This window comes from Physella acuta, unplaced genomic scaffold (assembly GCF_028476545.2).
Source record: "Physella acuta isolate Inbredline_101_S28 unplaced genomic scaffold, ASM2847654v3 ptg001216l, whole genome shotgun sequence".
NCBI lineage: Eukaryota > Metazoa > Mollusca > Gastropoda > Physidae > Physella > Physella acuta.
In genome coordinates, this window is record NW_026732733.1 from 58,642 (window position 1) to 75,212 (window position 16,571).

The 16,571-nt window shown below is 37.9% G+C and overlaps 1 pseudogene; it reads left to right on the forward strand.

Annotated features, from left to right (window-relative positions):
* Positions 1 to 15,455: 15,455 nt before the first annotated feature.
* LOC131957166 (large ribosomal subunit protein eL22-like) lies at positions 15,456 to 15,929 on the forward strand (annotated as a pseudogene).
* The last annotated feature ends 642 nt before the right edge of the window (positions 15,930 to 16,571 follow it).

A 16,571-nucleotide genomic window follows, 5' to 3' on the forward strand; every position in this document is an offset into this window, starting at 1 on the left:
TAGATGACTAGGCCGCATGGAAAAACTGTTGGTCAGACTCAAAGCCCTCGACCAGGGCTAAAAGATGACCGCGAGTGAAATTCTCCTTATATGAGATATATATAAATAATTTGACGAACGATCCCCTTAATATTCTTTGAGGTCGTAGACCGACCCTGGAGGGTAACAAAAAAACGTTATTCCCGTCGGAAAAAGCCATTGTAGTCGTTAAATATGTTCATATATCATATTTTCTTATATAAGCATAGTAACTGTTTGTTTAAAATGACGTACGTCATTCGGTCCATTTTCAAGGGAGGAAACTTTTTAAAATAATTATTTTTCAAATAATTGTATACTATTTTAAAAAGAAACAGAAACTTACAAAGTATAGCATTTGTTTTAAAAAAAGAGTAAGTTGTTAATTTAGCTAAGTATCATAAGTAAATAAAAAAAATTAATTTTAAAAGTCAATGTAATATAAATTATGAGATATACTGTTCATAGAACCTCTGTATTTCTAATTTCATTTTAGTTATGGATTGCGTACTTTCATCTCTAACGGTAGATGTTAAACAACATACAACATCTTCTCTAAAATTAGCATTACTGTTTAAATTTAAGCACTCCACACCTCATCCATCACCAAATAATTAGTATTGAAATTATCAAATGTTTTTAAAAAGCTAAGCGAAGCTAGGCAGTATGCCTAGTATATATATATATATATATATATATATATATATATGGGAAGGGGCAGCAGTTTGGCATGAAGACTATACTACATGGCTAGCTCACTATTCCAAGTTGCTAGGATCCCCCCGCCTAATCCCGGGCGACCCCAATCATTATAACTTCCACAGCACAAGGGGGGCCCCTGTATAGGTTTGCTGTATACTCTATTTAAGCCCCCCCCCCTCCCCTTAACATAGCTAAGTCCCCGACGTCGTTACCATTTATGGTCCCGGGAGAGGAGATGGGGAGGTAGTTGGGGGCTTATACATATATATATATATATATATATATATATATATATATATATATATATATATATATATATATATATATATATATATATATATATATATATATATATATATATACATACATACATACATACATACATATATATATATATATATATATATATATATATATATATATATATATATATATATATATATATATATATATCGTAGCCATACCTCTTTGTCTTTAAGTCAATCCTTTATTTCATCTACACATAACTTCTACTGTAAAAACAAAAAATATCGTTGCCTAACAATTATTACATAAACATACATCCCCTAGACTTCTCTATACATATCATACAAACATCTTAAAATCGATACGTCTGTATGCATTGTATGGGGGAAGAGAGTGGTAGACTGTATGAAAGTTTCATGGCCATGCAACAGGTGGTGCACCATATGTGGTGCGACATATGGTAGGTATGAGTTTGATTTAGTCTGACAATGTTATTTGTGGGTTTATAAGGATTTTCTGGGTATCATTTTTCCTGTGGATTGTGTTCGAGTGTTTTTTCGTTAAAAAAAGAAACTGTGATATTGTGATTATAGGTTAGGGTTTTAGACTGATTTAGGTGTGCTTGAAGCAGGGGTTAAAGGTGAGAGATGAAGGGGGGTGGGAAACACTCTCTTCCATCCCCTCCATCACCCCTACCCTTGATTTTGTTGTAGATATGTTTTATGAAAATATAAATATTTTGTAGATATGTATGGGTTTAGGAAAGCAACATGGGTAAGATAAGCATATAGGTCATACAGGTAGAACAAACATATAAGACAGAGTGTAGGACAAGAAGATATGACAGATAGAATATACTGGTAGGACAAACAGCTAGGACAAACAGCTAGATATACTGGTAAGACACATATATAGGACAAGAAGCTGGGACAACCAGCTTAACACAACGGCTCCAAACATTGCCCACATCTCTTAGCGTTACTTCATCTCGTGCAAGTTGTGCAGTTATCTGCTACATCCACACATTACATTACTTTTGTTGTTTACTTTATATTACTTTTGTTTACATTACATTACTTTTGTTGTATACTTTATATTACTTTATATTACTTTTGTTTACATTACATTACTTTTGTTGTTTACTTTATATTACTTTTGTTTACATTACATTACTTTTGTTGTTTACTTTATATTACTTTTGTTTACATTACATTACTTTTGTTGTTTACTTTATATTACTTTTGTTTACATTACATTACCTTTGTTGTTTACTTTATATTACTTTTGTTTACATTACATTACTTTTGTTGTTTACTTTATATTACTTTTGTTTACATTACATTACTTTTGTTGTTTACTTTACATTACTTTTGTTGTTTACTTTACATTACTTTTGTTGTTTACTTTACATTACTATTGTTGCTTACATTACATTACTTTTGTTGTTTACTTTACATTACTTTTGTTGTTTACTTTACATTACTTTTGTTGTTTACATTACATTACTTTTGTTGTTTACTTTACATTACTTTTGTTGTTTACGTTACATTACTATTGTTGTTTACGTTACATTACTTTTGTTGTTTACATTACATTACTTTTGTTGTTTACATTACTTTACTTTTGTTGTTTACATTACTTTAAAAAAAAATTGCATTATTTTTATTTTTTTCACGTTGACATTTTCTATTCAGTGGTGTCACATCACTATACGATACAATCATCTTCACACAACAGGGAAAAAAACAACAACAACAACAACAACAAAAACCAGCAACCCTCCATGACTTCTTCCATAGGTACAGGTGAAGTAGAGTTCACATATTTCATCGACACATTATGTAGTCGTATTTTTTTTTACTTTTGCCAGACTTGAGCCAGGTATCCAATAGAGCTGGGTAGAGTTAGGCTGGCCGTTGACCTCGAGCCTGGCTTATGATGAACAGAAGCCTAAGGATGTAACGTGTGTGTAGAAAAGAGGGGGGGGGGGGGGGGGGGGGTAACAAAATGTGGATCAACGCCGCGTGAACAGCTGGTCACGTGATCATCTGCCGATCACGCGGAACATCGGATCACGCTTGCTGATCACGGCGTGTAACTTTGTCACGGCCGGTTACACTTACCCTTCCCATCCCTCCCCACCCTTACCTCCAAACCCCCCACCAAGCTATAATTAGTCAAAAGATACTCCCCCCCCCCTTAAACCCGTGGTGAGCGCAACTTTCGGGAGCTCACGTGACCTTAGAGAAGGCGTTACGGCTCTGAGGTTGTTTGTAGGTCGGGAGATGAAATTAGGTGTGGAATGTTGTGTAGCGTTATCTCCCTTTAGTAGTTCGTTGTCGATAGTTCTTTCCCCGTTGTACTAACGGGCAAGGGGGGAAAGGGGGGGGGGTTGTTTTAAATAGTTGTTTCCCTTCTTAACTCGGGTACTTGAATTCGCTGAGTGCCACATCGTTAGGCTCAGGATTGATGAAGTAAATGTTTTCACGCTTTAAAGCTGATAGCGAAACTTGAAAAATACGTTTTTTTATTTTAAAACACCAAACTTTAACAAATAGCTTTGAAATTGTTTGAAAAAAAAAAAGATTCAAGTAGCAAATAATGACTTACCATTTTGTCGAGGCTTTCAATTTTACAATCTATTTTAGGTTGTACCGTTGAGTATAGATAGAACCTATAAGAAAGTTTATACATCATAGTTTTAAGTTAAGCGTGCTCGGATAGTAGTGTTAAGAATAATTTTACAACTCCTAACAATGCTGGTCCGTTAGTTGTATTGCAGAATGTTACGCGTCATTTGTAGGTTAGATAGAAATAGGCTAGAATAGTCTAAAACTTAGGGGAGAGTGCGTGTGTGAGTTGAGTTTACCCTAGAGTATTGTTAACCCAGGTGTGTTGATGTATTGTTATCCCAAGGTCGAATGCGGTATAAAAGTTGGAGTGAATGGTTGTAATGGGGTTAGTTAGTAAGGATAGGGACGAGGGCATGTTGTATAAAGGATAAACTGGACAAGCCAAATAAAGATTGCCTACAAACGTGTTCGTTGGTTGATTGTAGCACAGAATATTTTAAGAACATCTTACAATGTAGGTGTATTCGTTGTGTGTAATTTATATGTTAGCATAATTTTACAACTTCTGAAAATGTTGGTCCTTTAGTTGTAATTTGGTTGTGTTGTAAAATATTGTGTAATCCCTTGGACGATAGGCACATGAGAGTGTTGTAAGATATTTGGGGGTATTATTTGAGGTGTTATCGTAGAATGTATTTAGAACCGCTGTGAAAAAGAACGAAATAGTTGTAAGTTGAGCGTTGCTCTTGTTGTTATTATTGTTGTGTCATTTTAGATTTTTGGAGCACGTGATCAGTCTGTTGATGAGCGAAGGTTCAGTGTCAGAATACAAACATGTGGTTGGGAGGGCGGGGGGTGGTGGTGTGTTATAGTAGGATGAAATTTAAAGATGTACGTAGTTTTCGATGGGAAGGTGGGTAGGAGCGTGTCATTTTGTACGTGTGTAACTTTATGAAAATTTTGCTTGAGCACATGATGACGGTCCATAGGGCAGGTGGAGTAGAGTGTACGTGTTTAATTAGCCACGGCATGTGAACTAACAGCTACCATTATCTCCACTATTTCGTGTCAGGCACCCTTCATAACACGGAGCTTTTAGAGACATCCTAAAGCACGCCTTAAAGAAGAAAACAAACTCGAGGTTTTTATTTGACACGAGCTGGCCCGCGGCATAACATACGCCGCTATTTAGTTGTTTCTAATTTTCAATAATTCATAATTTGTGAATTCGACAGTACCAACGCTGACACTGAAAATATTTCTTTAAAACACTATAAGTAGCTCGTTAAGGACCATAACCCCCCCCCTTCCTTCCCTCCCCCCCCCTCCTCCCCCCCCCCCTACCTTTAAAATCGTTGGCTCTGCTTGTAAACATTTAGAGTGAACACAGCTCACTAAAACCATGTAGGGGTGGGAAGGTAGGGAGAGCGTTTGCAGCTTGTTTTCTAACGGCTCGAAGAAGAGAATTATATATATAGATTAGTGCGCTCTAACGCTCGACCATACCGTACCACTTGTACCCGCTAACGTGGTAAAATAATTATAAACTTTATTAGGGTTAAAAATCGGGTTTGGGTTTGACATTGGATTTGCACTGTGATGGGTGTTAAGGTTGGTGTAAGTTTTAAAAGAGAACTCAGAAAAAAAAAAATTAACCTTTGACCCGTTCAGCTTGATCTTCACACAACAGGACACACACAAAAGATGACTCGTTGATATTCTACGAATGTGAACACTTGGTACCGAACTCGTGATTTTTGAAACAGTAGTCGCATGTTTGATTACTGAATCCAATAGGGACCAGTTTACCATACACTCTTTGAAATGTATGTGTGTTGGGTAAAGGGAGGGGGGGGGGTGTCTGGGTTAGGATTGGGGCACATATATGGGTTTTAAAAAAAATCAGTTGTATCGTCTATTTTTACATTGGAAATAGCAAGTTGAAAAGTTAAATGCTGCGGAGTGGATGACAAAGAATACACTGTAATGGTAGCACAAATATTGTTGGTGTTGCAAATATTCCTTGTTGTACTACGCTAGTCATTTAAACACAACGCAATAGTTCATATAGTGTTAATAGATTAGTAGCGATTGGTCTGTCAGGTATATATGGGATAGTTTGTGAGTCTGTCATGGGGGCATATGCCATAGACAGTGGCGTAGCCAGGATCGTCTCAAGGGGGGGGGGGTTCCAATTTTTACCCGGGGACAAACTTTGCACCCCCACCTCAAACTTTCGATTTGCACCCCCCTCATACTTTTTATATATATACCGAGGGGTCTAGGGGGGGGTTATGACCCCCTAACCCCCCCCTGCCTACGCCACTGGCCATAGATGCATCTGTCATGGGGCATATGTCATGGAGGCATCATTCGTGGTGAAAATCTATTGGGCGTATCCGTTATGGGGGGAGCCTATTAGGCCACCTATCACGGGGCATCTATGAGGGCACATCTCATTGGGGCATCTGATATTGGGTCGGGGTGTTTAAAAAAACACGAACCAGACAAGCCTCCCAGGAAACTGTCTGTCTTGTCAGTTCTTCCCTTCAACTATTTGAACTACTCGAGACATAGACTGGGGCACAATATCGGAGCGTAATTCCCAGACAAGGGTATCGAATATTATCATTTCTTCAGGGCCATAACACCAATACAGAGCACTTTAAAACTGGCTTTCTCATCCCCCCCTCGTGTAATCGATTACACGGTGGGCTCCGTATCGAACAGCACGACGGAATACGATTCTCCACCCTGTAAAACATCGAACGTCTCTCCCCGCCTCGCGTTGTTGTTGCTGATGCCGCGTGGGGGTGGTGGTGCTGTTTATGGTTTTTCACCCCTCCCCTCTTTTCTACTACCCCCCCCCCCTCCATCCAAAAACTTACGCGTTGGTGATTCTCAGTAGCGGAACGTTTTTTTTTTTGTAAACCAAGCAGCCATTTTCGGTAAATAATAACTGGATGGTATGCCGTACCAACATATTTCGTTTCAACAAAAACTGCCGAGTCATATTTTTTATACTTCGCTTCGTTTTCAGTGCGAAATTCGGATTTTTATAAAACTGTGAGTTCATTTTACGAAAACAAATATTGTTCACCCTATTTGTTTATCGGTAGAAATATTTCAGTAAGTTTATATTTCCTGTAAAACTGTTCAAATTTTGAGTTGTAATTGATTTTTTTGAGCGACATCACAATAGTTGTGTGTGAGTCAATTCTGACGATGATGGAACGTTAGCCTCGGTGGTGTGCGAGCGTGGCATGCATGCACGTGAAGCGGGTAGCCTCACGACGGGTGTGAGTGAGCACTTAGGTTAACTGTCAACACGACGGATATATTTCATGCTGTAACTCAGTGGATAATCCGTGATAGTCTATGTCGAGAGGTGGATTATCTCTAGTGGTCTACACCGAGAGGTAGATTAACTGTGTTTGTGCCGAGGGGAAGATAATCCGTGATATTCTAGAGGTGGATAATCTGTGATAGTCTGTCGAGAGATTAACTGTGCTGGTTTATGCCGAGAAGATAATCCGTGATATTCTAGAGATGGATAATCTGTGCTAATCTATGTCGTAAAGTGGATAATCTGTGCTAGTCTATGACGAGAGGTAAGTCTGTGATTTTGTGTGTGTGTGTGTCAATTCCCCCATTCATTTCTCGTGTAAATGGTTTTCTCAATTATCTTATTTTTAAATCAATTCCTGCAATTATTCTTAAGCTTTTCTCTTTTAATCTATTTTAAAAGTGTATCATGCTTTCTACATATTGCTTTAAAAAAAATCATCTAATCTATTTGTTGAAATAGTCTATTTTCCCACTAATTATAATGTCCAATGAAATAAAATCTTTGAATACACATTTTATCAAAAGCTCTTCTGTTCTCAAGAAATATTAAAAGCTATTAATCAAGATAACATATTCCATAAAAAGCTCTTAGTTAATATTCGAATCCAACAAAAAACCTTAAAGCCCACATATCCGACAAAAAAAAACCCCTAGAGCCCACATATTCCAAAAAAACCATAAAGCCCACATATCCCACAAAAAGTCATAACACCCACGTATTCCAAAAAGCCCTTAAGCCTGCATGTTCATAAAAAGCCCATAAAGCCCACAAATACCCACAAAAAGCTATAAATCCCGCATTTTCCACAAAGAGCCACAAAGCCCACATATCCCACAAAAAAGCCCCAAAGCCCATATATCACACAAAAAGCCCTATAGCCCACATATCCCACAAAAAGCCCTTAAGCCTGCATGTTCACAAAAAAGCCCATAAAGCCCACATATCCCACAAAAAGCCCATAAAGCCCACATATCCCCACAAAAAGCACATAAAGCCCACATATCCCCACAAAAAGCCCATAAAGCCCTATAGCCCATATATCCCCATAAAAAGCCAATAAAGCCCACATATCCCACAAAAAGCCCATAAAGCCCACATATCCACACAAAAAGCCCATAAAGCCCACATATCCCCACAAAAAGCCCATAAAGCCCACATATCCCCACAAAAAGCCCATAAAGCCCACATATCCCGACAAAAAGCCCTATAGCCCATATATCCCCACAAAAAGCCCATAAAGCCCACATATCCCCACAAAAAGCCAATAAAGCCCACATATCCCCACAAAAAGCCCATAAAGCCCACATATCCCCACAAAAAGCCCATATAGCCCACATATCCCCTCGGGTCCTCAGCTTCCCTCAGCTCATCTCTCATTTTGATCCCGCGGCCCTTTGATCTTTGACCCATGACCTTGGGACATTGTCCGAAATTAGCTGGTCTCTTTGAGTTGTTCCACATCTGTGTAGTGAGTGCTGTGGGCATTTGACTCTCTGGGGGTGAGGGGGGGGGGGAGAAGCGGAACTGATAGTGGCGGCCAACTCATCTACGAGTTCCGGAATATTTGCCAGTCGACATGATTAATGGAAGCTATTCTTACAGCCCTGTGATGTTTAGTTTGAGACTTTACATCAATGAACTTTGTATTTTATTATTAGCAAGACAATTTTGCCGTGGAGAGTATGACGGGAATGGTAGCTACGCTTAACAAGTAAGGTAATGCTTGTAACAAAAGAGCATCTAAAATAAAGTCAATGATGTCTTAGATAAAGATGGTTTGTTGGAAGGTGTAGGGATTCTTCTAAAACACCAGCAGAATAAACACACCAGTGTGAAGCTACTAACTTTTCTTGTGCTGATGTGAATTGCGATCTGGTGTTGGGAACTGTGTTCGAATCCTAGTCATACCGACCATATTGTATCCTCGAAACATAAAAAAATAATTGAATTGACAAGTATGCACTTCATTGCACAAGTTTACTTGTCGTTGTTGAAATGTGTTTTTTAAGAGCACCCATTTCCTTAAACACTTGATTTTACGATACCAATCATTAGTCTTTAACTATCGTCCAGCGGCTTTCAGACTTTAGACCTGTCCTTATCTTGGTCTAAAAAGCCATACTTTAGACCTACCCTTATCACAATCTCAACGACCGTATTTGGTCTAAAGGGTCAATCTTTAGACCTACCCTACAAACCCCGTTCGACTGCTATCCCGAAAGTCTAGAGTTCGGATCTCTGTCCGGACTTGGGATTTTAGGACGTTCCATCCATAGTCCACACAACTCTAATGGGTACCTGACTCACACTGGGGAAAGTAAATGCGGCTGGGCATTGTGCTGACCACACTATTTCTTCATAAGCCGAAGTCAAGAAACAAGAACTCTACTTCATCTGCCCTACGGTTCTTTAATTATCACGAAACCTAACGACAAAATTTGGTCTAAAAAGTCAGACACCTAAAAAAATAATTTCGACCGTATTTGGTCTAAGAGTCTTTGTCCAATTTTTTCGACCAAGATGATAAAACCGTCGACCCTGAGACTTGCCATCTGGTGCGAGAGGCTGGACATTGGCCAGTCTAACTGACCAGGATCAAGAACTTAAACTCCAAGTTCTCTTTTAGTGACGGGGAAGTTTTTCTATTTACTTCACAGGGAGCAAATCGCGCGCGTGTGTGTGGGAAGGGGGGAGGGGAGTGTTGGGGGGGGGGGGGTGGATCAGAGAGGGTGGGTTAAAAACAAGGGTTTGTTAAGAAAACAAGTAGAGTAAGTAGAAAGCAACGGCATAAAGAACGCAAAAGGGAATCAATTGTCTGTCTCTAGAGTTTAGCATTAGACCAGCGGTATTCAGTCGTGTGTACCATTGGGTACTATAACAGTTTGATAGTAAGAAATATAGGGATTTACTTGTATGATATAAATAGATTTAATGGTAAGATATAAAAAGTTTTTATTGTAACAGATAAAAATATTTGTTTGGAAGATATATTGATTAATTTAATGGTAAAATAAAGAAAAAAAATATTTCAAAATATAAAAATAATTTGCTTAACATATTAAGGGAATTTACTTGTAAGGGAACGACGTGGTTAAATGGTAGAGCATACGACTTCTAACCCAAATGCCTTTGAGTTTGAATACGGGTTCAAGTCCGTTGAATGCACTTGAGTCCACCCAGCTCTGATGAGTACCTAACTCACTTAAGGCAAAGTAAAGGTGGATGGACATAGTGCTGACCACACTATCCCTTCATGTGCCGAGGTTATAGAAACAGATGAACTCTACTTAACTACTGCCATGGACCGTCAGATTCAAAGGGAAACTACTTTTACTTAATATAAAGTAGAATATAATACAACTTTATTGTATGAAATAAAGAGCCATTATTGTATTATATAAAAGATATAAGAAATTAAATAGTCAAATATAAAGAAATGTAATAATTTATTGCATTTTATGCAAGGATTAGCTTGTCAGTCGTGTAAAGAGATTTACATGTAAGATATAAATTCAAATTCTTATAAAATCTAGAAGTATTCTTGTTAGGATTGAGAAAGAGATACAAAGTTGGGGGTTGTCCAACGAGTAGATGTGAGAACCATCGTTTATAGGATGGGTGGAGCGGAGAAAAAAATCGAACTAATTAGTTGAAGATAACCAGCCTCGACTCTTCAAACAATGGAGTTAACGATTGTCTCTTTGGTTGATGGGATGTGTGTGTCGGTGTAGAACATCGTTAATGTAGGCTATGTGTCTGTGTAAAACATGGTTCATTTGATGATACAGTTGTATGTGTCTGTGTAAAACAAACATCGTTAAAGTTATGATAAAGTTGGATGTTTGTGTAAAACATCTTTAATGTGATGATAAAAGTTGTATGTTAGTGTAAAACAGTTTGCGATAGGTCATACACGTTGTGTTAGTGTAAAATAAAAAAAAAAGCGTAAGGTCACACAAGAAGTTTTAGTCTGTGTAAAAAATTGTGGGTAAGGTCATACAAGTTGTGTTAGCTGTGTAAAAAAAAGGAACATAAGGTCAGGAAAGTTGTTTTGGTCAATGGCTAGTAACTGTTGTCTGGATTAAATATGCGTCCGTAAAACTGATTATAGATAGTAAACATTCGTGTAAGTAAGCTGCATTGTTTCGGCTGTAAAATCAATTGATATTTTTTAAAGTCACTCACTTCAATCTTGCCGTTTTAATACCTCTGTGCATCAATGACTCCGTTCATATCGTGATATTTGTGCGTCAATGACTCCGTTCTTATTATGATATGTGTGCGTCAATGACTCCGTTCATATCGTGATATTTGTGCGTCAAGGACTCCGTTCTTATTATAATATGTGTGCGTCAATGACTCCGTTCATATCGTGATATTTGTGCGTCAATGACTCCGTCCTTATTATGGTATGTGTGCGTCAATGACTCCGTTCATACCGTGATATTTGTGCGTCAAGGACTCCGTTCTTATTATGATATGTATGCGTCAATGAATCCGTTCATATCGTGATATTTGTGCGTCAAGGACTCTCTCAATGACACCTCCTGTTTTAGCATCATAGATTTAAGTAAACAGCGGTGTCTCATTTGAACTTTAAATGTAAAGTCGTTACGGCTATTTTAAAACACAAATAACAGGTGTTGTGGGTACGAATACACGGCAGGAATGGAGTTAAGTAATTAACTTTTTAAGCACTAATGAGCTGAGTGTTGAATATGGAAAGTGACATGTGGCGTGTGGTTTGTTGGGTGTGGATTCTGGAGTGTGGATTGTGGGGTGTGAATTCTGGTGTGTGGATTGTTGGGTGTGGATTGTGGGGTGTGTATTGTTGGGTGTGTATTCTGGAGTATGGATTGTGGGGTGAGGATTATGGGGTGTGGATTGTGGGGTGTGGATTGTGGGGTGTGGATTCTGGATAGTGCAAATTGTAGTGCGTGATGGCAAGCTTTGAGTTTGTCTTGACTTGAATAGGAATCGATTAAAAAACTAACAATAGTTAAAGAGAGATCTTTTTAGGGGAGACCACTATGTTAGTCATAGTTGGAATACTTAATTGGATAATAAAATGTTAGATATTTACATAATAAAAGTATACAGAGCGGCAAAAATGTTAATTAATGGTATCTGTAGCAGGTAACTTTTTTCTCTCTCTCTAAAATGAATTTTAATATCCCCACGGATGTAGAAGTAGATTTACTTAATCTATAATCCACTGCAACCAAAGCTGGTCGCGCACATAGCTGTTCTTTCTATGGGCAATAAGATCGCAGAGGTTCAAAATCTGTTCAGTCACTGTCAAATGAGATTTCTAGAAATTTGAACACGACAGAGAGCACTTGTCAGACAACCCGTGACAGACAACCCGTGACAGACAACCTGTGACAGACAACCTGTGACAGACAACCTGTGACAGACCACTAGTGACAACCTGTGACAGACAACCCGTAACAGACCACCAGTGATAACCCGTGACAGACAACCCGTGAAAGACAACCTTTGACAGACAGACACAACGTTGCTGCCAACCCTTGAGACACCGTTATCGCCAACCCGGGCAGCACAGAACCAACATTAGGCGCAACACACTGACGAACACGCTAACAAACAAACAAACAGGAAAATAAAAGACAGAGGCATGTCGTCGCCACCAACAATTGAAAACTAATCTCGTCCTGACCCCCACCCCTCACTCTCTGGAGACCTGACCCCCACCCCTCACCCTCGAGACCTGATCCCCACCCCACCCCTCGAGACCTGACCCCCATCCCACCCCTCACCCTCGAGGCATGCCCCCCGCCACCACCACCACCTCCAACCCTCCCTCTCGAGGCCTGACACCCCCCTCACCACCACCACCACCCCTCACTCTCGAGGCCTGACCCCCCCACCCCTCACCCTGGACGCCTGACCCCCCCCCCCTCCCACCAGCCCTCACCCTCGAGGCTTCCTTGCGGGCTTCTGAAAACAACACAAGTTCAGTAACTTTTATTTTTTTGTAACGAAGATTTGTAAGTTATTTTTAACATGGAACATTCTAGAGCTGATTGACAATATAGAATTAGGGGTGGGGTACAGGGCCGTGGGATGCATCGGCAGATAATCAGAATGAGGCTGAGTGGTGGGAGGGAGGGAGGGAGGGGGGAGAGGTGGGGGTCACTGACCATTGTCGTTAACTTGTGTGGAAAATTTTCGTCTGGAGGCTGGGGAGATGGGGAAGACTGGTTGGAAGGGTTGATTTGTTGTTTTACATGGAATTGGAAAATATGATGTTTTGTTTTGCTATTTAGAGAAACTTAGATAGTAATGTAAATAGTTAATTGTCTGTAAAGATAGTTGTGTGAATAGTTAGTTGTATGTAAATAAAGTTGTATGAATAGTGAGCTGTATGTAAGGATTGTTGTTTGAATAGTAAGTGGTATTTGAAGATAGCTGTATGAATAGTAAGTTGTATACAATAAAATATAAAATATTAATTGATGAACGAAAGTATAGTTGATGAATGCATAATCTGATGAATGAAGCATGGAGTAGTTGATAATATAAAGGTGCAGATGAATAAAAGGATAACTTGAATAGTCCAAAGAATACATGTATAATCATGGGATAAGTTTGATTTATCATGGGGATTTATGAGAGGGGGTATTGTATAAATAGTTAGGAAAATAAAAAAAGTAATAATTTAAATTGATGAATTAATGATCCCAAATGACTCACGTGTAGAAAGTTTAAACGTTGCACACGTGGTATGAACCAGAGGCAAAATGACAAAACAAACATTTCAGATTCAGGCGCGTCCGGCTCATTAGCATGTAATTTACATATGACAATTAAACATTGTATTTAGAACTGAATTAGAATAGAAAAATTAACATGTATAATTTGAAAAGCACATAGAAAAAAAAAAGAATAGCATTAACGAAAGTAAATAGCTAGGTCTAGAGTGTAACATTGTCAATAATTCTTCTTCTTCGCTTTCATCGGAGTGTTAGAAATAAAAATAAAAGTTGCGCTAGAGTTTAAATGTCAAGGGTGATCACCCTGTTGACCTTTATTTCCCTTTTTTTTATGATTCTTCTCCAGATGTCGTGTAATTGTCTCCCCTAACCCCTCCTCCCCTTTTCTTATCTAGAGTATCAACAACGGTGAAATCCATGAACACTGTAACACTGTAGAGACATAGACACAGTGAGAGTTTTGTTAACAAAAATGTTTCTACTCGTAGAACCTCTAGGTCACCAACATCTACGTGGACACCTTTCCTCAGTATTGTTTTGGTACACAACTTTTATAACATCCAATTATAAAGGATGTTTAAAATATTTCAACATAAAAAATGTGTATGATTGTAAAAGCCGTTTTATAATTCGACGAATGTCTATCATTATACACCCTTTATAAATTACAACAACGGTTTATGACTTGACATTTTTAAAAGCAACATACACATATGTGTATGAGTGTTAAACCTTTACAAATACCAACCAAAAATAGTGTCTGATTGTAATTTATTCTTCTAGAAGATGATAAGTATATACAATTTCACACAAAATATCCTTGCTACTACTGCATTACAAAAAATATCCTTACTACAAGATTACACAAAATATCCTTGTTACATCATTACACAACATATCCTTGTTATAACATTAAACAACATATCCTAGCTACAACATTACATAACATATCCTAGCTACAACATTACGCAATATATCCTCGCTACAACATTACACACTATATCCTACCTACAACATTACACAACATATCATTGTTACAACATTACACAACATATCCTTGCTACATTACACAACATATCCTTTCTACAATATTACACAAAATATCCCTTCTACATTACACAACATATCCTTTCTACAATATTACACAACATATCCTTGCTACATTACACAACATATCCTTTCTACAATATCACATAACATACCCTTGTTACAACATTACATAACATATCCTTGTTACAATATTACACAACATATCCTCTCTACGACATTACACAACATATCCTTGCTACAACATTACTCAACATACCCCCCCCCCACCTAAAAAAAATCCAATAGAGCAAACAATAAGAAGAGAGATGGGCTCTCCAGTGGGTTATCTGTCTTGAATCAGGGGGGAGTACTCCGTCCGGTAACTGATGGTGGCAATGGGTTTTTCAATACAGGGGAGGTAACCCCGAACAGACGTTAATTTATCAACAAGCTCTAGAGATTACGAGACTGTCGTTTAAATGGCGCCTGGTTATTATAATTTAAAATAAAATATGATGAAGTTTTACTGTGTTCAGTGGAATATTATTTTGTTTCCTTTCTACACTAACCTGTTTTTAAGACGCAACATTATACTCATTTCTAGTAACAGGTAGTGTTGTAGATTCTTATTTTTATATTTATATTAGCTACGTCAAGGATGGATTACTTGATTATTGTAATTGATGAACAATTATCTTATTTTGTGTTATTTATTACTAAGGCAATTTCCAGGCTTTTTCATTTATTTAAAAAAAAAAAAAAAAAAAAAGTGTTATTTATTACTAAAAGTTCTTCCTTTTACGTTCCACGCCGATCGCCATGCCAGCCAAGACAGTTAAACGTCCATGCAAGGTCCTGTCCAATAAAGGTGGCAGAAAGAAAAAGACCACCCTAAGGTACACAATCGACTACACTCATCCTGTTGAAGATGGTGTTATGGATGTAGGAACATTTGAGAAATACTTACAAGAGCGTATCAAGGTTGAAGGGAAAACTGGCAACTTTGGAAATAATGTTTCCCTTGAGCTTCAGAAAAACAAAATCAATTTAACCAGTTAGATTCCAATCTCCAAAAGATACCTCAAGTATCTAACAGAAATATTTGAAGAAACACAATCTGAGAGATTGGTTGCGTGTGGTAGCTTCCTCAAAAGAGGCCTTTGAACTGAGATATTTCCAGATTAATCAAGATGATGAAGAGGAGGAGGAAGATTAAAATCATTTGTAATGAATTGAGTAATAAATAGTACCAGTCCAAAAAAAAAATAAAAAAAATTGTGTTATTTAATATGCTATATCAGGAACGGAAACCTTTAGAAGCGGAAGAGCCAAAAGTTACAATTTTCAAAATTTCCCTGGTTTTAAAGAGCCACTAACAATTTTTTTTATTTCAAATATTTTATTTTTTGATTAAGATTATTAGTATTTGTTCAAGGAGCTGGAGAGCCGCATTTTGATATCAAAAGAGCCGCATGCGGCTCGAGGGCCGCAGGTTGCCGACCCATGTGCTATACTTATGGGTTTAACAGCAATTAAGTATGTGGTCGGTATAAAAAGAAAATCAACGAAGATTGATGTTCTTCGGGTTAGTTAAATAATAATGAAAATGTAAATGCTGACTCCATTAGTTTGATGGATAAAGTGCGGTAATTTTTGTTTGTTCCTGTTTGTCATAGGCTAGTTATAGTTTGTGGATGGAAGGATAATTCATATTTAAGTTTCCCATAACTTAACAGAGGGTAGTAGCCTACTATCTAAGTTTCAGATATGAAAACTACGGAGTTTTTAGGTTTTATAATTTCAAAATCGGTTTAAGAACTACCATTCCTTAGAACGCGTGTTTAAGTTCCAAAAAATATTTGTAGTCTTGTTTCGATTTCTTCATCCAGCTAACCGGATGTTTATATTTTTCGTCTC